This window comes from Trachinotus anak, unplaced genomic scaffold, assembly GCF_046630095.1.
Source record: "Trachinotus anak isolate AG129_WGS33_773 ecotype Australia unplaced genomic scaffold, CSIRO_AGI_Tana_v1 ptg000026l, whole genome shotgun sequence".
NCBI lineage: Eukaryota > Metazoa > Chordata > Actinopteri > Carangiformes > Carangidae > Trachinotus > Trachinotus anak.
In genome coordinates this window covers 15,310,001-15,332,811 of record NW_027273877.1, presented here as the reverse complement: position 1 = coordinate 15,332,811, position 22,811 = coordinate 15,310,001, and the positions used below count along the sequence as shown (strand labels likewise).

Sequence of the window (22,811 nt, the reverse complement as noted above, 5' to 3'; positions counted from 1 at the left end):
AATAGGTGCAGAGGGGCAATGATAAGAAGCAGGGCAAAACATATTATGGAAGGGGAAAAATGCACAGCATATTTTCTAGGTCTAGAAAAGAAAAAACAAGGTAAAGTATTTATCAATGAAATAAAAAATATAGAGGGCAAAACTGTATCAGAAACATCTGAAATATTAGAAACAGTACAGGAATATTATAGAAATCTTTTCTCAAGCAATAATATAGTGGATAAGGAGATGGAGAAAACATTAGACAGTATTCAGTGTAAAATATCAATAGAAGACAAAAACTGGTGTGATTCTCCTATAACTCTAAATGAAGTTTCAGAGGCAATAGATAATCTTAACAAGAATAAAAGTCCAGGTACAGATGGACTGACAGGTGACTTTTATATAGCTTTTAAAGATAGTCTGGCTCCGATTCTATTGAAAGTGTTTGAGGAGATGGAGGGAAAAGGTCGTACTCCTGAGACCTTGACACTTGGTCTGATTACAATCATATTCAAAAATAGAGGGGACAAAACCATGCTTGACAATTACAGACCAATCAGTTTACTCAATACAGACTATAAAATAATAACAAAACTCTTGGCAAATAGGTTAAAAACAGTTATTGCATCGATAGTCAACTGGACACAAGCTTACAGTATTCCTGGCAGAGACATCATAGATACAGTGCTATCAGTCAAAGAAAACATAAATGAAATGGTAAAACAGGGAGGCATTTACCTGGGCATTGATTTTGAAAAAGCTTTTGACAGGGTGGAGCACAAATTCTTATGGGCAGTTCTTCAAAAATTTGGTTTTGGTGATAAATTCATCAAATGGATCCAATTACTATACAACAATGCATATGGTTGTGTTAAATGCAATGGACATATGACCGGGAAATTTCAAATTCAAAGATCAGTGAGGCAGGGGTGTCCCCTCTCCTCCCTGCTGTACAGTTTGGTGGCCGAGCCTCTAGCCTTGTTAATTACTCAGGACAAACAAATAACAGGTATTACATCTCCAATAGGAATAGAAACCAAAATTTTACAGTACGCTGATGATACAAACATTATGATTAAAAATGAAGACAGTATAGACAAAGTATTAGCACACATCCAGGAGTATGGCAAAGCATCAGGATCCAAAATCAATATGAATAAAACAGAAATAATGTATTGTGGCAATGTAGCTCGGTCGCCAAATAGGTGGCAGTTCAGAGAGGCGGCGGATAGTGTCAGGGTCTTGGGAGTGCACCTAGGGCATGATCAGGAGGCTGCTGCAAACAAAACATGGAAGGAGCTGATGAGCAAAATCAGTAATACGCTGGCGTTGTGGAAAATGCGGGGGCTAACGCTGCGAGGTAAGGTGGTCGTGATCAACTCCTTGGTTCTATCCAAACTAGTTCATACGCTATCTGTCTGTCATATGCCAGGTCAAGTTCTAAACAGCATTAATAACTGCATCTCTGCCTTTATATGGGGCAGCAAAAGAAACCTCATAGCTCACAACACAATCATTGACAGTTACAATAATGGTGGTTTAAAACTAATTGATATAGTGACAAAGAAACATGCACTGAGAATTAAAATGATACAGAAATATTTACAAACTACTAATAAACATGTATGGAAAGATTTTTTCCATAGTTCACTCATCTCCATAGGCAATTGCAATAAAAACAATCTCTGTCAGGTTCAAACTAAAACTCAATACTCACATCTCAATCCTTTTGATAAAGAAATCTTGGAAGCTTGGGGGTTGGCTCGACCACTCCTCAAGGCTAAAGTAGAAAACAGAAATCAACTTTTGCAGCTCCCCATTTTCCACAACCCAGAGATTATGCATTTGAGCAGACCACTTTCCTGTGCCCTCCTGGTGCAGGCAGGTATACAGACTTTGGGAGATGTGCTGGATGAGAAGGGAATAGTAAATGCAGGGAAAATCCAAAGTGTTGTTAAAAATAAGAGAATTAAAATAAGAAAAGGTATTATTGATCAAATGTGCTGTAAAATCTCAGAAGGCCTTCCATTACATTGGAGAGCTGTCTGGACAAAAACATATGGTAAGGTGCAGAGTGATGCTCCAGAATTTCTTCTGTGGACAGGTCACAACTCCAAAAACCTCCTGGAAATAAAATCCAAAATCTGGTACAACTTATTCTTAAAAAAAATCACACAACGGCCTGCCTCAGAGAAAGCATGGCAAAAACATTTTCCAAACAAAAATATAACTACTATTTGGCATAATATAATGCCCAAATATGGCAACCCCCATTGTACAAACATTGATTTCAAAATAAGACACAGAAGAGTTTTCACGAGCATTATTCTACACCAAATAAATAAAACAAGGTATGGAAGAGAATGTGCTGTATGTAGGGAAGAAGAGGAGGATTTAGAACATCTTGTCTTGCACTGTCCGGTCTGCAAAGAGTTCAGCCAACGAGTCAGAGTTCTCTTGGAACAGCATTGTGGAATCTCTTTTACAGAGGAAAGCGAGTGGAAGTGGACTCTTCTCTTTGGGCTTGTAGCCAGAAAGAAAGATGCTAACACAATGTTAATTAACATCATTTTGGCCTTCACAAGGCAAGCAATATATACAGCCCGGAACTATGCATTACATGATAATAAAACTGTGAATAGATGGGAGCTTTTCAGAAATTCTTTAAAATTACACCTCAGGATAATGATTTCAATAAAAAGCATGGACTTTCAAAGAACATTCATGTCAAATACAAGCCTGATAAAGTTACAAGACAATGGTGATTTAGAGATAATGATGTAAAATGTGAATTTTGTTTGTTTGTTTGTCATTTTCCTTTATTCAATAATGTTACATTTAAATTTCTCGACCTTAGTGTTGATGGCTGTTTTTTGTAGATTCTCAGGTAGACTCTTTGATTCTACTTTTCTTTTGTTGGTTTTTGTTGTCTTCACTGTGTACATAATGTAAATATCATCACAAAATTGGAATAATAATGAATTTCAAATGTATTTGAATCTTTTTGATAATAAAAGAGAAAAAGAAAAAAAAAAAAAAAAAAAAAGCACGCCTGATCTCGTCCGATCTCGGAAGCTAAGCAGGGTCGGGCCTGGTTAGTACTTGGATGGGAGACCGCCTGGGAATACCAGGTGCTGTAAGCTTTTTCACTTTTCTGTGCAAACAACAGAGGATGCTGCTGCTTCAGTAAACAGCACTGACTGTGCCACTGCTCAACTGTCAATCACTGTGCAGACAGTTCAGCTCACAGTGCACAAACCACACTTTCATATTATCACATTACACAGTTGACAAGTTGACAAGTTGAGAGAAAGAAAGAAAGAAAGAAAGTCAAGCAAAGACACCCGCGCTTGACATACACAGCCATGTCTGTGATGGTGTGGATCATCATGTATAAAGGGGGTAGTTGTCACTTGCTCTGCGGCTTACGGCCATACCACCCTGAGCACGCCCGATCTCGTCTGATCTCGGAAGCTAAGCAGGGTCGGGCCTGGTTAGTACTTGGATGGGAGACCGCCTGGGAATACCAGGTGCTGTAAGCTTTTTCACTTTTCTGTGCAAACAACAGAGGATGCTGCTGCTTCAGTAAACAGCACTGACTGTGCCACTGCTCAACTGTCAATCACTGTGCAGACAGTTCAGCTCACAGTGCACAAACCACACTTTCATATTATCACATTACACAGTTGACAAGTTGAGAGAAAGAAAGAAAGAAAGAAAGTCGAGCAAAGACACCCGCGCTTGACATACACAGCCATGTCTGTGATGGTGTGGATCATCATGTATAAAGGGGGTAGTTGTCACTTGCTCTGCGGCTTACGGCCATACCACCCTGAGCACGCCCGATCTCGTTCGATCTCGGAAGCTAAGCAGGGTCGGGCCTGGTTAGTACTTGGATGGGAGACCGCCTGGGAATACCAGGTGCTGTAAGCTTTTTCACTTTTCTGTGCAAACAACAGAGGATGCTGCTGCTTCAGTAAACAGCACTGACTGTGCCACTGCTCAACTGTCAATCACTGTGCAGACAGTTCAGCTCACAGTGCACAAACCACACTTTCATATTATCACATTACACAGTTGACAAGTTGAGAGAAAGAAAGAAAGAAAGAAAGTCGAGCAAAGACACCCGCGCTTGACATACACAGCCATGTCTGTGATGGTGTGGATCATCATGTATAAAGGGGGTAGTTGTCACTTGCTCTGCGGCTTACGGCCATACCACCCTGAGCACGCCCGATCTCGTCCGATCTCGGAAGCTAAGCAGGGTCGGGCCTGGTTAGTACTTGGATGGGAGACCGCCTGGGAATACCAGGTGCTGTAAGCTTTTTCACTTTTCTGTGCAAACAACAGAGGACGCTGCTGCTTCAGTAAACAGCACTGACTGTGCCACTGCTCAACTGTCAATCACTGTGCAGACAGTTCAGCTCACAGTGCACAAACCACACTTTCATATTATCACATTACACAGTTGACAAGTTGAGAGAAAGAAAGAAAGAAAGAAAGTCGAGCAAAGACACCCGCGCTTGACATACACAGCCATGTCTGTGATGGTGTGGATCATCATGTATAAAGGGGGTAGTTGTCACTTGCTCTGCGGCTTACGGCCATACCACCCTGAGCACGCCCGATCTCGTCCGATCTCGGAAGCTAAGCAGGGTCGGGCCTGGTTAGTACTTGGATGGGAGACCGCCTGGGAATACCAGGTGCTGTAAGCTTTTTCACTTTTCTGTGCAAACAACAGAGGACGCTGCTGCTTCAGTAAACAGCACTGACTGTGCCACTGCTCAACTGTCAATCACTGTGCAGACAGTTCAGCTCACAGTGCACAAACCACACTTTCATATTATCACATTACACAGTTGACAAGTTGACAAGTTGAGAGAAAGAAAGAAAGAAAGAAAGTCAAGCAAAGACACCCGCGCTTGACATACACAGCCATGTCTGTGATGGTGTGGATCATCATGTATAAAGGGGGTAGTTGTCACTTGCTCTGCGGCTTACGGCCATACCACCCTGAGCACGCACAGAGGAGGAGCACGCCGTACGTTCACGACAGTCAATCAGTCCGTGTTTTTTTGGATCGTTTTCAGCCTTGGTTTTTGCTGGTTTGTAATTTTTTAGTTTAGTATTTAATTTGTGGGTTACATCCCCCGACAGCTTTTGCTGTCTGGGGGACTCTTTGTGTTTAAAAAATCATTCAAATGGATCCAACGGTGACAGACAAAGGAACGGAAAAGACGACGGAGAAGAGAATGCCCGCGAGTGCGGAAAAACAGAAGAAAATGTACGAAAAGAGACTGACAATCATGTTGGAAATAGAAGGAGAGGAGAGAACAACGATGATGGACATGCTGAGAAAAGTGAGGGCGGAGTGTGGAGAAGTGCTTGGCTGCCGTTTTAAGACGCCAAAGTCATACGAGCTGACGATGAAAGAGGAAAGCGGGAAGAAAAAGCTGATGGACGGACTGAGAATTGGGAACAACAGACTGATGGCGAAAGAACTGGGTAACAATGAAATGGTCGTCTCATTCATTAATCTGCCCACTTACATAGAGGATGAGGAAATATTGGCAAAACTACAGGACTGGGGAGTCACTGCGGTCTCGTCCATTAAGAGGAGGATGTGGCCAGGGACGGACATCGCTGATGGGACGAGGTTTTTAAAGGTCCGTTTCACAGACGCTGTGAAATCATTGCCATATTCCACTAAGTTTGAGACGGTAAGCGGAGCGGAGCACTTCCGCGTCATCCATGACAGGCAAGTTAAAGTTTGCCGCTTGTGTATACAGCCTGGCCACATTGTCAGAGACTGTCCCACTTTTATTTGTTTTAAATGTGGGAAACAGGGGCATTACGCACGAGAGTGTGATGCGGAGGGGAAATGTGCTCTGTGCAAAGAAAAGATCTCCCTGTGTGTGTGTGGAGAGCCGGGGGAGGACGCCGAAGAGCCGTCATACTCCGACGTCTCTGACGAGGAGGAGAGAGAGGCGGAGGACGGCGCCGATACGGGGAGAGAGGAGGATGGACGGAGAGGCGGCGTCGAGAGGGAGGAGCCGGGAATGACCGGAGAGACCCACGAGGAGGGAAACCGTGACTGTGGGGAATCGAGAGGAGACGAAGGAGGGAGAGACTCTGATAATCCAGCACCACAAAATCCAGACAATTATGCTGGCTTTGGAACGCGGGCAGCAAATGAAAAAGACGGGAAAGCTGTGTCGGACGGGTCTGAGGGCGAGGAGGGGATGGACGTCAGCGCAGAGACCATCAGACAGCTGAAGAGAAAGAAGAGGGCGAAGGAAAAGGAGAAGATGAAGGTTAAAAAGTAGAGGTATGGCTGCTGCTCTGCTATTCTTTTTTGTTTTATGCCTTATGTTGCATATTGCTTCGTTTAACTGTAACGGTCTAAGAGGAAAAACGAAAGCGGAGTTGGTATTTAATGCCATAAAAGCAGAAGTACTGTGCCTGCAAGAGACTCACTGGACTGACGAAGTTTTTAAAGATATCAGCTCACTGTGGAGAGGCAAAATTATTGCAAATAATATGAGTCACAGAGCATGTGGTGTTGCTATCTTGGTAAAAGAGGAGACATTGACTGACATACAGGTAGTCCACAAAGATGACAAAGGGAGGTTGCTTGTCATTGAATTTAATTTTTGTAACATTAGGTTTAGATTAATTAATGTCTATGCACCAAATATTGAAAAGGAAAGAAGAGAAATGTTTGATAATTTGAGGACTTTTTGTACTGAGAGATGTATTTTGGTTGGTGATTTTAATTTATGGTGTACAAGGCTGGATGGGTCCAGCAGTGTTAATTTCAGAAACGATACTTCAAGGAGTGTTTTATTTGATGTTATGAATAAGGAAGATTTAGTTGATGTATGGAGGGATATGTATCCAAACAGGAGAGAATACTCAAGAAAGCAAATGGTTTTGGGAAAAGTGAAACAAAGCAGAATAGATTTAGTTTTGATTAAAAGAAATATTTTGAGTTGGGTCTTGAATGTAAAATATAAGTTTTTGGGTTTAAGTGATCATGCTGCTTTAACTTTTGGTTTTGGGGTGAGATGTGAAGGGAGGGGAGGGGGGGTTTGGTGTTTAAACTCTTGTTTGTTAAAAGAGGAGGAATATAGAAAAATTATTTCAAGACTTATAAAAAATGAGCAAGAAAATACTTTATTTGAAGACGATGTTTGTTTATGGTGGGAACAGATGAAGAATAAAATAAAAAGAACAAGTATTAGATTTGCAAAAAAGAGGAACTTTGTGAAAAAGAAAGAGGAAAATGAAGTGAAAGAAAAATTAATAAAAGAGCTGGAAAGACTGGAGGAGGATCCGAATCGGGATAGGACATACTTTATGAAATTAGAAGGTGAGATAGAATATTATGAGAGAGAAAAATATGAGGGAGCAGTTATCAGAAGTAGGGCTCAGTATGCAGTTGAGGGAGAAAAGTGTACAAACTTCTTTCTCAACTTGGAGAAAAGTAAACAGGTAAAGTCTTATATAACGGAGCTAGAAAGTGAGAATGGAGAGAGAGTGACAGATTTTGTAGGCATTTTGGAGGTAGTGGAAGCTTTTTATGCAAAACTGTTTCAAAAGGAAGGTATAGTGCAGGAATGTGTGGATGAGATATTAGATACTGTTGATGCCAGAATATCAGATGAAAGTAAACAAATGTGTGACGATGATTTGACAATTGATGAAATTAAAATAGCTATAGAGCAAATGAAATCCAGCAAGAGTCCAGGTTCAGATGGCCTGACACATGAATTTTATAAGGTTTTTTCTGATATATTGGTGCCAATACTGTTGAAAGTGTATAAGTGTATGGAGGAAAGGAAAACGGTTCCAGAGTCAATGGCAACAGGGGTTATTACTATCTTGTTTAAAAAAAGAGGGAGTCCGTTTAAATTAGAAAATTACAGGCCTTTAAGTCTGTTGAACTCGGACTACAAGATTTTAACAAAAGCTTTAGCCAATAGATTGAGGGACGTGGTAGGAGAAATAATAGCACCAACACAAGCTTATAGTATACCAGGTAGGGACATCACTGATGTCATATGTACAATTAGAGATGTAGTCAATAGTATGAATAATGATGGTGAGGGTGGTCTAGTCCTGAATTTAGACTTAAATAAAGCTTTTGATAGGGTTGAACATGGGTATTTAGAACAGGTTTTGGGCAAATTTGGTTTTGGGGATAGGTTTGTTAATTGGATAATGTTGCTATATGCAAATGCTAAAAGTTGTGTGAAAATAAATGGTATGCTCACTGATGTTTTCCCAGTACAACGGTCAGTCAGACAAGGCTGTCCTCTTTCAGCCTTGCTCTATTCTTTAGCAGCAGAACCATTGGCAACACTATGTAAAAAAGACATTTCTTTACAAAGCATTCAAATACCATATAGCACAAATAGTCTAATTCATCAATTTGCTGACGATACAACCTTTACTGTCAGAACCATAGAAAGTGTAAAAGGAATAATGAAACATGTTGAAACATATGGGAGAGCATCAGGAGCAAAAGTAAACATAGAAAAATCAGAAATTATGTGTGTAGGGCATACAAATCCAGAAGAGTGTGAAATTCCTTTAAAGATAACGAGAGACTTCATTAAAATATTGGGTGTGAACATAGGAGTACAGAGTAAGGAAGCGAGAGATGCCACATGGACTGGTATATTGAATAAAGTTAAACAATTATTAAATTTGTGGTCTATGAGAGGGCTGCGATTAAAAGGTAAGGTTGTAGTCATTAACTCATTGCTTCTATCAAAATTTAATTATGTGATGGGAGCTCTAGATCTCCCTGAGTGGGTTTTGAATGAGGTGAGAGCTGTAATAAGTAAGTTTCTGTGGAGAGGAAAAGGAGTTAAAATATCTATGAAGACATTAATAGCAGGGTATGGAGAGGGAGGGCTAAAACTGATGGACTTAGATGTTAAACGAAAAGCATTGAGAATAAAGGTGGTTAAAAAATATCTATATGGTAAGGAGGAGTATGGTTGGAAAGGGTTCTTTAAGGATTTTCTGTGTAAAAGTGGAGGATGTGGGGACAGTGGGATCTTTATGAGATTCAGAAAGAATATGTTGGAAAATCTTCCTGTGTTTTATCAAGAGGTATTTCTAGCTTGGGCAGATTTCATTGAGCACCTGAAATATGACTGCAAAACAATAAATCAAATATTAGATCAGCCAGTATTTATGAATCCACAAATAAAAAACAGTGGGAATGTTTTGTATGACAAAGTTTTCATACAAGCAGGATTAAAACAAGTGAGAGATTTTGCTTATGAGTATGTGCCTGGCTTCTTGCCAAATAGAGCCATTTTTGACAGTGTTGTGGAGATAGACGAGGAGGTAGGTAGAACTAAGGTGGATAATGTGATTAAGTGCATAAAAGGAAGCTTACCGGATATATGGATTAAAACAATAGAGAGGGAAACAGTTCAGGTAGGAAAGAGTGAGCTACCAGATCTGTACATTGATCAGATTGATGGGAAAATGCTCTTTAATAAAATAAAAGTAAAGATGTTGTACACGTTGATGCTGATGAAAGAAATCAAGACCCCAGCATCAGAAAATGTTTGGTTGAAGGTATTTCAGGATCTGAATGTGAAAGAAATTTGGAAAAATTTACATGTCAAGTACAATAGCATAGACTGTGAAAATTTGGACTTCAAACTCAGACATAACAGAATATACACGAATGTGGTCATTCACCAAATTAATAAAAATGTAGATCGGTTTTGTGATGTTTGTAAATCAGATCCTGAAACACTGATGCATTTGTTTTTTGAATGCAAGGAATTAAAGAACTTTCAATTGAAACTAATAACCCTGATCAAAAACAATTGGAAATTAGATCTGATAGCGAATGATTGGAAGAAAGTTTTCTTTTTTGGTTCAAGTAAAACATCAAAAACTGTGAATGTTAATTTGTTTAATTTTGTATTAAGTCATGCTAGATATGCAGTATGGCTAAGGAGAAATTTAGCACATTTTGAAGGGAAGAGGATAGAAGTGTTAGCTTTGTTTGTATCGGTATTAAGGAAAGATGTTGCTTTGCGATGGAACTTTTTGAGTAGGAGTTTGTTTGAGGAGTTTTTTGTGCAAGGCAGTAGCCTTATTTCTATTGATGATGGAGGTAGATTTCATATTAATTTATGATTTTTATCCTTTGTGCTTTGTTTTGTTGTTAATGTGTATGTATATGTAAATATTGTGTTCTGAAAAGCTTTGTATATTTTCATAATAAAAGAAAAAAAAAAAAAAAAAGCACGCCTGATCTCGTCCGATCTCGGAAGCTAAGCAGGGTCGGGCCTGGTTAGTACTTGGATGGGAGACCGCCTGGGAATACCAGGTGCTGTAAGCTTTTTCACTTTTCTGTGCAAACAACAGAGGATGCTGCTGCTTCAGTAAACAGCACTGACTGTGCCACTGCTCAACTGTCAATCACTGTGCAGACAGTTCAGCTCACAGTGCACAAACCACACTTTCATATTATCACATTACACAGTTGACAAGTTGAGAGAAAGAAAGAAAGAAAGAAAGTCGAGCAAAGACACCCGCGCTTGACATACACAGCCATGTCTGTGATGGTGTGGATCATCATGTATAAAGGGGGTAGTTGTCACTTGCTCTGCGGCTTACGGCCATACCACCCTGAGCACGCCCGATCTCGTCCGATCTCGGAAGCTAAGCAGGGTCGGGCCTGGTTAGTACTTGGATGGGAGACCGCCTGGGAATACCAGGTGCTGTAAGCTTTTTCACTTTTCTGTGCAAACAACAGAGGACGCTGCTGCTTCAGTAAACAGCACTGACTGTGCCACTGCTCAACTGTCAATCACTGTGCAGACAGTTCAGCTCACAGTGCACAAACCACACTTTCATATTATCACATTACACAGTTGACAAGTTGACAAGTTGAGAGAAAGAAAGAAAGAAAGAAAGTCAAGCAAAGACACCCGCGCTTGACATACACAGCCATGTCTGTGATGGTGTGGATCATCATGTATAAAGGGGGTAGTTGTCACTTGCTCTGCGGCTTACGGCCATACCACCCTGAGCACGCCCGATCTCGTCCGATCTCGGAAGCTAAGCAGGGTCGGGCCTGGTTAGTACTTGCATGGGAGACCGCCTGGGAATACCAGGTGCTGTAAGCTTTTTCACTTTTCTGTGCAAACAACAGAGGACGCTGCTGCTTCAGTAAACAGCACTGACTGTGCCACTGCTCAACTGTCAATCACTGTGCAGACAGTTCAGCTCACAGTGCACAAACCACACTTTCATATTATCACATTACAAAGTTGACAAGTTGAGAGAAAGAAAGAAAGAAAGAAAGTCAAGCAAAGACACCCGCGCTTGACATACACAGCCATGTTTGTGATGGTGTGGATCATCATGTATAAAGGGGGTAGTTGTCACTTGCTCTGCGGCTTACGGCCATACCACCCTGAGCACGCCTGATCTCGAAAGCTAAGCAGGGTCAGGCCTGGTTAGTACTTGGATGGGAGACCGCCTGGGAATACCAGGTGCTGTAAGCTTTTTCACTTTTCTGTGCAAACAACAGAGGACGCTGCTGCTTCAGTAAACAGCACTGACTGTGCCACTGCTCAACTGTCAATCACTGTGCAGACAGTTCAGCTCACAGTGCACAAACCACACTTTCATATTATCACATTACACAGTTGACAAGTTGACAAGTTGAGAGAAAGAAAGAAAGAAAGAAAGTCAAGCAAAGACACCCGCGCTTGACATACACAGCCATGTCTGTGATGGTGTGGATCATCATGTATAAAGGGGGTAGTTGTCACTTGCTCTCCAGCTTACGGCCATACCACCCTGAGCACGCCCGATCTCGTCCGATCTCGGAAGCTAAGCAGGGTCGGGCCTGGTTAGTACTTGGATGGGAGACCGCCTAGGAATACCAGGTGCTGTAAGCTTTTTCACTTTTCTGTGCAAACAACAGAGGACGCTGCTGCTTCAGTAAACAGCACTGACTGTGCCACTGCTCAACTGTCAATCACTGTGCAGACAGTTCAGCTCACAGTGCACAAACCACACTTTCATATTATCACATTACACAGTTGACAAGTTGAGAGAAAGAAAGAAAGAAAGAAAGTCGAGCAAAGACACCCGCGCTTGACATACACAGCCATGTCTGTGATGGTGTGGATCATCATGTATAAAGGGGGTAGTTGTCACTTGCTCTGCGGCTTACGGCCATACCACCCTGAGCACGCCCGATCTCGTCCGATCTCGGAAGCTAAGCAGGGTCGGGCCTGGTTAGTACTTGGATGGGAGACCGCCTGGGAATACCAGGTGCTGTAAGCTTTTTCACTTTTCTGTGCAAACAACAGAGGACGCTGCTGCTTCAGTAAACAGCACTGACTGTGCCACTGCTCAACTGTCAATCACTGTGCAGACAGTTCAGCTCACAGTGCACAAACCACACTTTCATATTTTCACATTACACAGTTGACAAGTTGACAAGTTGAGAGAAAGAAAGAAAGAAAGAAAGTCAAGCAAAGACACCCGCGCTTGACATACACAGCCATGTCTGTGATGGTGTGGATCATCATGTATAAAGGGGGTAGTTGTCACTTGCTCTGCGGCTTACGGCCATACCACCCTGAGCACGCCCGATCTCGTCCGATCTCGGAAGCTAAGCAGGGTCGGGCCTGGTTAGTACTTGGATGGGAGACCGCCTGGGAATACCAGGTGCTGTAAGCTTTTTCACTTTTCTGTGCAAACAACAGAGGACGCTGCTGCTTCAGTAAACAGCACTGACTGTGCCACTGCTCAACTGTCAATCACTGTGCAGACAGTTCAGCTCACAGTGCACAAACCACACTTTCATATTATCACATTACACAGTTGACAAGTTGAGAGAAAGAAAGAAAGAAAGAAAGTCGAGCAAAGACACCCGCGCTTGACATACACAGCCATGTCTGTGATGGTGTGGATCATCATGTATAAAGGGGGTAGTTGTCACTTGCTCTGCGGCTTACGGCCATACCACCCTGAGCACGCCCGATCTCGTCCGATCTCGGAAGCTAAGCAGGGTCGGGCCTGGTTAGTACTTGGATGGGAGACCGCCTGGGAATACCAGGTGCTGTAAGCTTTTTCACTTTTCTGTGCAAACAACAGAGGACGCTGCTGCTTCAGTAAACAGCACTGACTGTGCCACTGCTCAACTGTCAATCACTGTGCAGACAGTTCAGCTCACAGTGCACAAACCACACTTTCATATTTTCACATTACACAGTTGACAAGTTGACAAGTTGAGAGAAAGAAAGAAAGAAAGAAAGTCAAGCAAAGACACCCGCGCTTGACATACACAGCCATGTCTGTGATGGTGTGGATCATCATGTATAAAGGGGGTAGTTGTCACTTGCTCTGCGGCTTACGGCCATACCACCCTGAGCACGCCCGATCTCGTCCGATCTCGGAAGCTAAGCAGGGTCGGGCCTGGTTAGTACTTGGATGGGAGACCGCCTGGGAATACCAGGTGCTGTAAGCTTTTTCACTTTTCTGTGCAAACAACAGAGGACGCTGCTGCTTCAGTAAACAGCACTGACTGTGCCACTGCTCAACTGTCAATCACTGTGCAGACAGTTCAGCTCACAGTGCACAAACCACACTTTCATATTTTCACATTACACAGTTGACAAGTTGACAAGTTGAGAGAAAGAAAGAAAGAAAGAAAGTCAAGCAAAGACACCCGCGCTTGACATACACAGCCATGTCTGTGATGGTGTGGATCATCATGTATAAAGGGGGTAGTTGTCACTTGCTCTGCGGCTTACGGCCATACCACCCTGAGCACGCCCGATCTCGTCCGATCTCGGAAGCTAAGCAGGGTCGGGCCTGGTTAGTACTTGGATGGGAGACCGCCTGGGAATACCAGGTGCTGTAAGCTTTTTCACTTTTCTGTGCAAACAACAGAGGACGCTGCTGCTTCAGTAAACAGCACTGACTGTGCCACTGCTCAACTGTCAATCACTGTGCAGACAGTTCAGCTCACAGTGCACAAACCACACTTTCATATTATCACATTACACAGTTGACAAGTTGAGAGAAAGAAAGAAAGAAAGAAAGTCGAGCAAAGACACCCGCGCTTGACATACACAGCCATGTCTGTGATGGTGTGGATCATCATGTATAAAGGGGGTAGTTGTCACTTGCTCTGCGGCTTACGGCCATACCACCCTGAGCACGCCCGATCTCGTCCGATCTCGGAAGCTAAGCAGGGTCGGGCCTGGTTAGTACTTGGATGGGAGACCGCCTGGGAATACCAGGTGCTGTAAGCTTTTTCACTTTTCTGTGCAAACAACAGAGGATGCTGCTGCTTCAGTAAACAGCACTGACTGTGCCACTGCTCAACTGTCAATCACTGTGCAGACAGTTCAGCTCACAGTGCACAAACCACACTTTCATATTATCACATTACACAGTTGACAAGTTGAGAGAAAGAAAGAAAGAAAGAAAGTCGAGCAAAGACACCCGCGCTTGACATACACAGCCATGTCTGTGATGGTGTGGATCATCATGTATAAAGGGGGTAGTTGTCACTTGCTCTGCAGCTTACGGCCATACCACCCTGAGCACGCCCGATCTCGTCCGATCTCGGAAGCTAAGCAGGGTCGGGCCTGGTTAGTACTTGGATGGGAGACCGCCTGGGAATACCAGGTGCTGTAAGCTTTTTCACTTTTCTGTGCAAACAACAGAGGACGCTGCTGCTTCAGTAAACAGCACTGACTGTGCCACTGCTCAACTGTCAATCACTGTGCAGACAGTTCAGCTCACAGTGCACAAACCACACTTTCATATTATCACATTACACAGTTGACAAGTTGAGAGAAAGAAAGAAAGAAAGAAAGTCGAGCAAAGACACCCGCGCTTGACATACACAGCCATGTCTGTGATGGTGTGGATCATCATGTATAAAGGGGGTAGTTGTCACGTGCTCTGCGGCTTACGGCCATACCACCCTGAGCACGCCCGATCTCGTCAGATCTCGGAAGTTAAGCAGGGTCGGGCCTGGTTAGTACTTGGATGGGAGACCGCCTGGGAATACCAGGTGCTGTAAGCTTTTTCACTTTTCTGTGCAAACAACAGAGGACGCTGCTGCTTCAGTAAACAGCACTGACTGTGCCACTGCTCAACTGTCAATCACTGTGCAGACAGTTCAGCTCACAGTGCACAAACCACACTTTCATATTATCACATTACACAGTTGACAAGTTGAGAGAAAGAAAGAAAGAAAGAAAGTCGAGCAAAGACACCCGCGCTTGACATACACAGCCATGTCTGTGATGGTGTGGATCATCATGTATAAAGGGGGTAGTTGTCACTTGCTCTGCGGCTTACGGCCATACCACCCTGAGCACGCCTGATCTCGAAAGCTAAGCAGGGTCAGGCCTGGTTAGTACTTGGATGGGAGACCGCCTGGGAATACCAGGTGCTGTAAGCTTTTTCACTTTTCTGTGCAAACAACAGAGGACGCTGCTGCTTCAGTAAACAGCACTGACTGTGCCACTGCTCAACTGTCAATCACTGTGCAGACAGTTCAGCTCACAGTGCACAAACCACACTTTCATATTATCACATTACACAGTTGACAAGTTGACAAGTTGAGAGAAAGAAAGAAAGAAAGAAAGTCAAGCAAAGACACCCGCGCTTGACATACACAGCCATGTCTGTGATGGTGTGGATCATCATGTATAAAGGGGGTAGTTGTCACTTGCTCTGCGGCTTACGGCCATACCACCCTGAGCACGCCCGATCTCGTCCGATCTCGGAAGCTAAGCAGGGTCGGGCCTGGTTAGTACTTGGATGGGAGACCGCCTGGGAATACCAGGTGCTGTAAGCTTTTTCACTTTTCTGTGCAAACAACAGAGGACGCTGCTGCTTCAGTAAACAGCACTGACTGTGCCACTGCTCAACTGTCAATCACTGTGCAGACAGTTCAGCTCACAGTGCACAAACCACACTTTCATATTATCACATTACACAGTTGACAAGTTGAGAGAAAGAAAGAAAGAAAGAAAGTCGAGCAAAGACACCCGCGCTTGACATACACAGCCATGTCTGTGATGGTGTGGATCATCATGTATAAAGGGGGTAGTTGTCACTTTCTCTCCAGCTTACGGCCATACCACCCTGAGCACGCATCACGCATGACAGGTTGCACGGCAGTTGAGAGATAGGAAGTGAGCGAGAGAGAGCGAGCGAGCGAGCGAGTGTTTTTTTTCGAGTTATTATTTGTGTGAATGAGCGTGTTTTAGTGTTTGAGCGACTGTGGTTTTTGTGTGTTTTCATTCCCCCAACAGCTTTAACGCTGTTTGGGGGGATTACAGCTTTTTCTTTTCCCTCTTTTTTTTTGAACCCGTTTGTGGGTTTAAACTACGGATGGACAAAATGGCGGCCAGGACTAATGGACAGTTTACAAACACTTTGAGAAAGGAAAACGGACTAAACGAAACGGTAACGGCGAAAACACAGACAGCAGGAACGAAAACGGCTTATGAAAAAGATTTAACGATCCAGATTGAGCTAAACGGAGATGACAATGTAACAACGATGGAGCTAATGAAGTGTGTGAGAGAGCTGTGCGGGGGACTAATTGCATGCAGATGCATTGGTAACAAGAGATACGAGATCACGATGACGAACACGTCTGGGAAACAAAGGCTGCTGGACGGCTTCAGGATCGGAGCAACGAGTGTGCTGGGGAAGGAGCTGACAAATGACGAGCTGGTGGTGTCATTCCTGGGGCTGCCGGCGTACATTACGGACGAGGAAATACTGCAGAAACTACATGGCTGGGGAGTGTCGGCCACATCACAGATTAAGAGAAGAATGTGGCCGGGAACGAGAATCGCAGACGGGACCAGGTACGTGAAAGTAAAGTTTAATGAAACGGTACAGTCTCTTCCTTATTCGGCTCGGTTTCAAACGGCCACGGGGCCGGAATACTTCAGGGTGATTCATGACAGGCAGGTTAAGGTGTGTAGAATTTGTATTCAGCCAGGGCACATCCTCAGAGAATGCCCGGAATTCACCTGTCATAAATGCGGAGTCCAGGGGCATTACGCGAGAGAATGCGTAAAAGTCGAGGAGAGGTGTGAGCTATGCCACAACAATATGGAAAACTGTGTCTGTAGGAACAGTGAATCAGAGGAGGTCCGTGAAGGGTCTGAGTCAGGTCAGGAGGGGAGTGAGTGCGAAGCTGAGGAGGCGGAGATGGAGTGTTTCAGTGAGGCGGCGGGAGCTGGTGAGACGAGGAGTCCCAGCGCAGAGCCGCAGGCAGACGAGAGCTTGGTGAGCGCGCAGTGGTGTGATTCTGACATCGAGAGCGCTAGTATGAGTCTGCCCTGCGGCCAAAGAGAGCACACTGAGGCGGGGACGGGACTGGGAAAAGCTCTCGGACCCGCCGATCTCCCTGCTCTGGAAAAATCACTATTAACCGCCGCCTCTCAGGCTGAAACGGACGCTCCGCAAAGCGCTCCGCTCTGCGCTCCGCGCTCGGCGAAGAGCGCACCGCCAGCAGCTCCCCAAATGGCTGACTCGGAATCCGACATGGACCTCACACAGATCACGCAAATCAGAAAAAGGCAAAATACAGAGAGGCAGGCGAAAAAAAGCAAAAAAAGTAAGGCAAAAAATCAGATATGATAGCAAATCTCTCATTTTTGCAGCTCACCCTCTCCATGACAGTTATTCTCTCGCTCAATGCCCGTGGGCTCCGCAGCAGAGGGAAAATTGAATGCATTCTTGGGTCTGTCAAATGTGATATCTTATGTTTACAAGAGACAAGATGGGATGAAAGCGCCATCAGTTTTGTTAAAGCGCTGTGGAGAGGGTCGGTCATGTATGCTAATGGGACAGATTTAGCGAGAGGAGTGGCCATCTTATGCAAAGAAAACAGCTTTGAAAAAACGGACTGTGTGCATAAAGACGCTGAAGGCAGGATGATTGTAATAGATGTGGAAAGAGGGGGGGAAAAACAAAGGATTATAAATGTATATGCTTCAAATGAGGAAAAAAACAGGAAAATATTTTTCAAACAAATAACAAAATGGTGTAAAACGAATTGTGTGATAATAGGGGACTTCAATGTTGTTTTAAACAAAATGGATATCTCAGCAAATAATGTATTTAAGGAGGATGCCAGCAGGAAAATACTGTATGAAACCATGAATGATAATAACCTGACAGAGATATGGAGAGTGTTACAGCCAAACAAAAGAGAGTTCTCAAGGAGACAAGTAGTTGAAGGGAAGTTGAAGCAGTCAAGAATTGATCTATGCTTAGGCACTCCAGCAGTGGTGTCTCAGTTAAAAAGTGCAAGATACATACCCAACAGCTGGAGTGACCACTCTCTGCTAGAAATAAGAATGGGGAAAACAGGAGAGTTTAGAAATGGAGGCTTGTGGTGCTTAAACAATAGTTGCATTGAAGATGAGAAATTTAGAAGAAAAATGAATAATCTGTTAGAAGCAATGACTGAAGAAATATTGAACACAGAAGATGTGATAGAGTGGTGGGAAGGAGCTAAGTTAAGAATCAAAAAAGCATGTATTAATTATTGCAAACAAAAGAGATGGATAGAAAACAGAGAAGAGGAAGAAATCAGAGAACAGGTAAGGAGAGAATTAGAGAAGATTGAAGAAGAACCAAATTATGATGTCAGTAAATATATATGCTTAAAATCTCAATTAGATCACTTGGAAATGAAAAGGTGCAAGGGAGCAATAATCAGGAGCAAGGCGAAGCATATCACAGAAGGAGAAAAATGTACTGCCTATTTCTTGGGTCTAGAAAAAAGGAAGCAAAGCAAAACATTCATAAAAGAATTGAAAAATGAGAAAGGTGAAATAATAACAGATGCAGTAAATCTTTTAGAAACAGTACAAACATATTATAAACAGTTATTCACAAGTTGTAACATAAAACCAGAAAGTATGGAGGGAGCTATGGAGAGTATTGAAAGTAAATTGTCTAAAGAGGACAGAGAGTGGTGTGATGCTCCACTTACCTTACAGGAGGTGGAGATGGCAATAGGAGAACTGGGGAAGAACAAAAGTCCAGGCACAGATGGGCTGTCAGCTGAGTTTTATCAAGCTTTTAAACTCAGGTTGGCTCCGATCCTACTCACAATGTATAACCATATGCAAAATGGAGGTCGAACTCCCAGGACCTTGACACTTGGACTGATAACTGTTGTATACAAGAACAGAGGGGACAAAGCCTTGCTGGAGAATTACAGACCAATCAGTTTATTAAACACAGATTACAAAATTCTCACCAAGATATTGGCAAACAGGTTAAAATCAGTCATTTCTTCCATCATCAACTGGTCTCAAGCTTACGCCATTCCGGGGCGAGACATCACAGACACAATTCTGTCAGTTAAAGAAACAATAAATCACATGACAAAACAGGGTGGAATCTATCTGGGTGTGGACTTCAACAAAGCATTTGACAGAGTCGAACACAATTTCCTCTGGGCAGTACTGGCAAAATTTGGTTTCGGCAATAACTTCACAAATTGGATACAATTACTATACAGCAATGCAAACAGTAAAGTCAAATGCAATGGGCAATTATCAGACACTTTTCGGATTCAAAGATCAATAAGGCAAGGCTGTCCCCTCTCCTCCCTGTTATACAGCCTGGTGGCCGAACCCCTCGGAATGTTAATCAGGAAGGACAAGCAAATTAAAGGTATAACATCACCAGCAGGGAAAGAACACAAAATAGCACAGTTTGCGGATGATACTAACATAATGACACAGGATGAGGACAGCATAGACAAGGTTTTAGTTCATATTGAAACATACAGCAAAGCATCAGGGGCAAAAGTCAACTTTAACAAATCAGAAATCATGTACTGTGGCGAGGTGGTGCGGTCACCAGGCAGATGGCAGTTCAGGGAGGCAGGAGAGAGTGTCAAGGTCCTGGGAGTGCACCTGGGGAAAAACCAGGACAAAGCCAGAGACAAAACGTGGAGGGAGGCGCTGGGAAAAATAAGCAGCACGCTGGCACTGTGGAGGATGAGGGGGCTCACACTGAGAGGCAAGGTGGTCGTAGCCAACTCCCTTGTGCTCTCACAGCTAAACCACATACTGGCAGTCTACGACATACCCGGACACATCCAAACCAGCATAAATAACAGCATCTCCACGTTTCTCTGGAGAAGCAAAAGAAATCTAATAGCACACAGGACAATAATCAATGACTATAAAGAAGGAGGTCTAAAACTAATTGATATTGCAACAAAGAAACATGTCTTCAGAATTCAAACAATCAAAAAAGCCTTGCAAAATTCTAAAAATCATCCATGGCAAGATTACCTGCAAAAAACAATAACCTCCTTAGGTCACTGTGGCAGACACAACCTCTGCCAAATTCTACCCAAGAAACAGTACTCACATCTCCAACCGTTTGAAAGAGAGATCCTTGAAGCCTGGGAGCTGGCACGGCCACTCCTCAAGACAAAGGTCTCCAATAGGTCACAGTTACTGAAGCTCCCCATCCTCCACAATCCAGAGCTCACTTGTAGGGGCACCTCCCTCTCATATGGCTTCCTGGTGGCAGCAGGGCTGCAAACATTAGGGGACATAATGAATGGAAAGGGTAAAATAGACAGTGAAAAAATAATGACTGCTTTGAGGGACAAAGGGTGCAAGGGGAAAAAACAGTACATACAACAGGTGTGTGAGGAAATGGAAAAGAACATGCCTCCTGAATGGAAACAAGCCCACAAAAACTCTGTTTGTAAGGTGCAGGATGACACCCTGGATTTCCTCCTGTGGACTGGTGCACACACCAAAAGCATGCAAGAAATAAAATCTAAAACATGGTACACTATGTTGCTAAAAAAGGCCACACGGAGGCCCACCTCAGAAATAACCTGGAAGAAAGCATTCCCATTCAAAAACACGTCTACAATTTGGCACAACATAAGTCCTTGTTACAGTAACCCACAATGCACTAACACAGATTACAAAATAAGGCACAGGAGGATCTTCACAGGCGTCATTCTGCACCAGATTAACAAAAACATGTACGGAAGAGACTGTACTGTTTGTCAAGAGCAGGAGGAGGATTTAGAGCATCTCCTCCTGCATTGTCCCGTCTGCATTCCTTTCTCTGAGCAGGTCAAAGAACTCCTGGAAATGTGCTGTGAACTCAGGATTTCCAACACAACGGACTGGCAGTGGACTCTGCTATTTGGACTAACGGAAAAGAGAAAAGGAATTAACAATGAACTCATCAATATCATCCTTGCCTTCGCCAGACACACAATCTATACAGCCAGGAACTATGCACTCTATGATAACAGACAAACCAACAGGTGGAAGATCTTCACAAACTCAATAAAACTTCATATACGGACAATGCAAAAAGCAGACAAACAGAAATTTGAAAAAATCTTCTTAGACAAAGCAAAACTTGTGAGAATAACAGGAGACAATGTGCTAAGTTTTGCTTTTTAAGTAGTGTCATTATGTCTCTTCAGAATGTTGGTCTTCCTTGCTGGTTGATTTGTGTTCTATCTGGTTCCAGCAGGGTATTTTATTTCATCACGCCATTATAGTCCATTTTATTTTAATGTATTTCATTTTAGTTTGGTTTTTTCTCCTTTTGGTGTTGTTGTTTCTTTCTTTCTTTGGGTTTAAATGTGGACACCGGTACCCTTCAGTTCACTGTATTGGAGGGAGATCCAGTCTTCATAGAAAATTAATGTGAATCTCTCCTGGGGGCGTGGAGACTGCACTGATTTTTCGTTGTTTCTTTCTTTGGTGTTTGTAAATATAATGTAAATATGGGTTTTAAAAAAAGCATAAATCACTGCATACTTTAGCTTTCACTGTCCGAGTTTACATGTTGAGAATAAGATTGAATGATGTAAAAAATTGAATTTTTTGATAATAAAAGAGAAGAAAAAAAAAAAAAAAAAAGCACGCCTGATCTCGTCCGATCTCGGAAGCTAAGCAGGGTCGGGCCTGGTTAGTACTTGGATGGGAGACCGCCTGGGAATACCAGGTGCTGTAAGCTTTTTCACTTTTCTGTGCAAACAACAGAGGATGCTGCTGCTTCAGTAAACAGCACTGACTGTGCCACTGCTCAACTGTCAATCACTGTGCAGACAGTTCAGCTCACAGTGCACAAACCACACTTTCATATTATCACATTACACAGTTGACAAGTTGAGAGAAAGAAAGAAAGAAAGAAAGTCAAGCAAAGACACCCGCGCTTGACATACACAGCCATGTCTGTGATGGTGTGGATCATCATGTATAAAGGGGGTAGTTGTCACTTGCTCTCCGGCTTACGGCCATACCACCCTTAGCACGCCCGATCTCGTCTGATCTCGGAAGCTAAGCAGGGTCGGGTCTGGTTAGTACTTGGATGGGAGACCGCCTGGGAATACCAGGTGCTGTAAGCTTTTTCACTTTTCTGTGCAAACAACAGAGGATGCTGCTGCTTCAGTAAACAGCACTGACTGTGCCACTGCTCAACTGTCAATCACTGTGCAGACAGTTCAGCTCACAGTGCACAAACCACACTTTCATATTATCACATTACACAGTTGACAAGTTGAGAGAAAGAAAGAAAGAAAGAAAGTCGAGCAAAGACACCCGCGCTTGACATACACAGCCATGTCTGTGATGGTGTGGATCATCATGTATAAAGGGGGTAGTTGTCACTTGCTCTGCGGCTTACGGCCATACCACCCTGAGCACGCCCGATCTCCTCCGATCTCGGAAGCTAAGCAGGGTCGGGCCTGGTTAGTACTTGGATGGGAGACC

General features: G+C 43.3%; 18 non-coding genes and 2 pseudogenes across 18 annotated transcripts in view; all 20 read left to right on the top strand.

The window, feature by feature from the left end:
* Positions 1-3,405: 3,405 nt before the first annotated feature.
* Positions 3,406-3,524, top strand: LOC139610005 (5S ribosomal RNA). The gene has a single exon (XR_011685457.1). It is a non-coding gene; the product is annotated as a 5S ribosomal RNA (ribosomal RNA).
* A 272-nt stretch (positions 3,525-3,796) lies between these two features.
* Positions 3,797-3,915, top strand: LOC139610030 (5S ribosomal RNA). Its single transcript, XR_011685481.1, has one exon. It is a non-coding gene; the product is annotated as a 5S ribosomal RNA (ribosomal RNA).
* Positions 3,916-4,187: 272 nt separating this feature from the next.
* LOC139610679 (5S ribosomal RNA) lies at positions 4,188-4,306 on the top strand. Its single transcript, XR_011685984.1, has one exon. It is a non-coding gene; the product is annotated as a 5S ribosomal RNA (ribosomal RNA).
* A 272-nt stretch (positions 4,307-4,578) lies between these two features.
* LOC139610678 (5S ribosomal RNA) lies at positions 4,579-4,697 on the top strand. Its single transcript, XR_011685983.1, has one exon. It is a non-coding gene; the product is annotated as a 5S ribosomal RNA (ribosomal RNA).
* Positions 4,698-10,632: 5,935 nt separating this feature from the next.
* LOC139610677 (5S ribosomal RNA) lies at positions 10,633-10,751 on the top strand. Its single transcript, XR_011685982.1, has one exon. It is a non-coding gene; the product is annotated as a 5S ribosomal RNA (ribosomal RNA).
* Positions 10,752-11,031: 280 nt separating this feature from the next.
* Positions 11,032-11,150, top strand: LOC139610123 (5S ribosomal RNA). The gene has a single exon (XR_011685571.1). It is a non-coding gene; the product is annotated as a 5S ribosomal RNA (ribosomal RNA).
* Positions 11,151-11,422: 272 nt separating this feature from the next.
* Positions 11,423-11,531, top strand: LOC139610443 (5S ribosomal RNA; annotated as a pseudogene).
* Positions 11,532-11,811: 280 nt separating this feature from the next.
* LOC139610096 (5S ribosomal RNA) lies at positions 11,812-11,930 on the top strand. Its single transcript, XR_011685544.1, has one exon. It is a non-coding gene; the product is annotated as a 5S ribosomal RNA (ribosomal RNA).
* A 272-nt stretch (positions 11,931-12,202) lies between these two features.
* Positions 12,203-12,321, top strand: LOC139610676 (5S ribosomal RNA). Its single transcript, XR_011685981.1, has one exon. It is a non-coding gene; the product is annotated as a 5S ribosomal RNA (ribosomal RNA).
* Positions 12,322-12,601: 280 nt separating this feature from the next.
* LOC139610675 (5S ribosomal RNA) lies at positions 12,602-12,720 on the top strand. The gene has a single exon (XR_011685980.1). It is a non-coding gene; the product is annotated as a 5S ribosomal RNA (ribosomal RNA).
* Positions 12,721-12,992: 272 nt separating this feature from the next.
* LOC139610674 (5S ribosomal RNA) lies at positions 12,993-13,111 on the top strand. Its single transcript, XR_011685979.1, has one exon. It is a non-coding gene; the product is annotated as a 5S ribosomal RNA (ribosomal RNA).
* A 280-nt stretch (positions 13,112-13,391) lies between these two features.
* LOC139610673 (5S ribosomal RNA) lies at positions 13,392-13,510 on the top strand. The gene has a single exon (XR_011685978.1). It is a non-coding gene; the product is annotated as a 5S ribosomal RNA (ribosomal RNA).
* Positions 13,511-13,790: 280 nt separating this feature from the next.
* Positions 13,791-13,909, top strand: LOC139610672 (5S ribosomal RNA). Its single transcript, XR_011685977.1, has one exon. It is a non-coding gene; the product is annotated as a 5S ribosomal RNA (ribosomal RNA).
* A 272-nt stretch (positions 13,910-14,181) lies between these two features.
* LOC139610671 (5S ribosomal RNA) lies at positions 14,182-14,300 on the top strand. Its single transcript, XR_011685976.1, has one exon. It is a non-coding gene; the product is annotated as a 5S ribosomal RNA (ribosomal RNA).
* A 272-nt stretch (positions 14,301-14,572) lies between these two features.
* Positions 14,573-14,691, top strand: LOC139610670 (5S ribosomal RNA). The gene has a single exon (XR_011685975.1). It is a non-coding gene; the product is annotated as a 5S ribosomal RNA (ribosomal RNA).
* A 272-nt stretch (positions 14,692-14,963) lies between these two features.
* LOC139610633 (5S ribosomal RNA) lies at positions 14,964-15,082 on the top strand. The gene has a single exon (XR_011685939.1). It is a non-coding gene; the product is annotated as a 5S ribosomal RNA (ribosomal RNA).
* Positions 15,083-15,354: 272 nt separating this feature from the next.
* Positions 15,355-15,463, top strand: LOC139610442 (5S ribosomal RNA; annotated as a pseudogene).
* Positions 15,464-15,743: 280 nt separating this feature from the next.
* On the top strand, positions 15,744-15,862 carry LOC139610668 (5S ribosomal RNA). The gene has a single exon (XR_011685973.1). It is a non-coding gene; the product is annotated as a 5S ribosomal RNA (ribosomal RNA).
* Positions 15,863-22,328: 6,466 nt separating this feature from the next.
* On the top strand, positions 22,329-22,447 carry LOC139610231 (5S ribosomal RNA). Its single transcript, XR_011685677.1, has one exon. It is a non-coding gene; the product is annotated as a 5S ribosomal RNA (ribosomal RNA).
* A 272-nt stretch (positions 22,448-22,719) lies between these two features.
* Positions 22,720-22,811, top strand: part of LOC139610076 (5S ribosomal RNA) — a 119-nt gene continuing 27 nt past the window's right edge. The window contains exon 1 of the ribosomal RNA XR_011685524.1: positions 22,720-22,811. This exon is cut by the window's right edge and continues 27 nt beyond it. This is a non-coding gene — a ribosomal RNA (5S ribosomal RNA).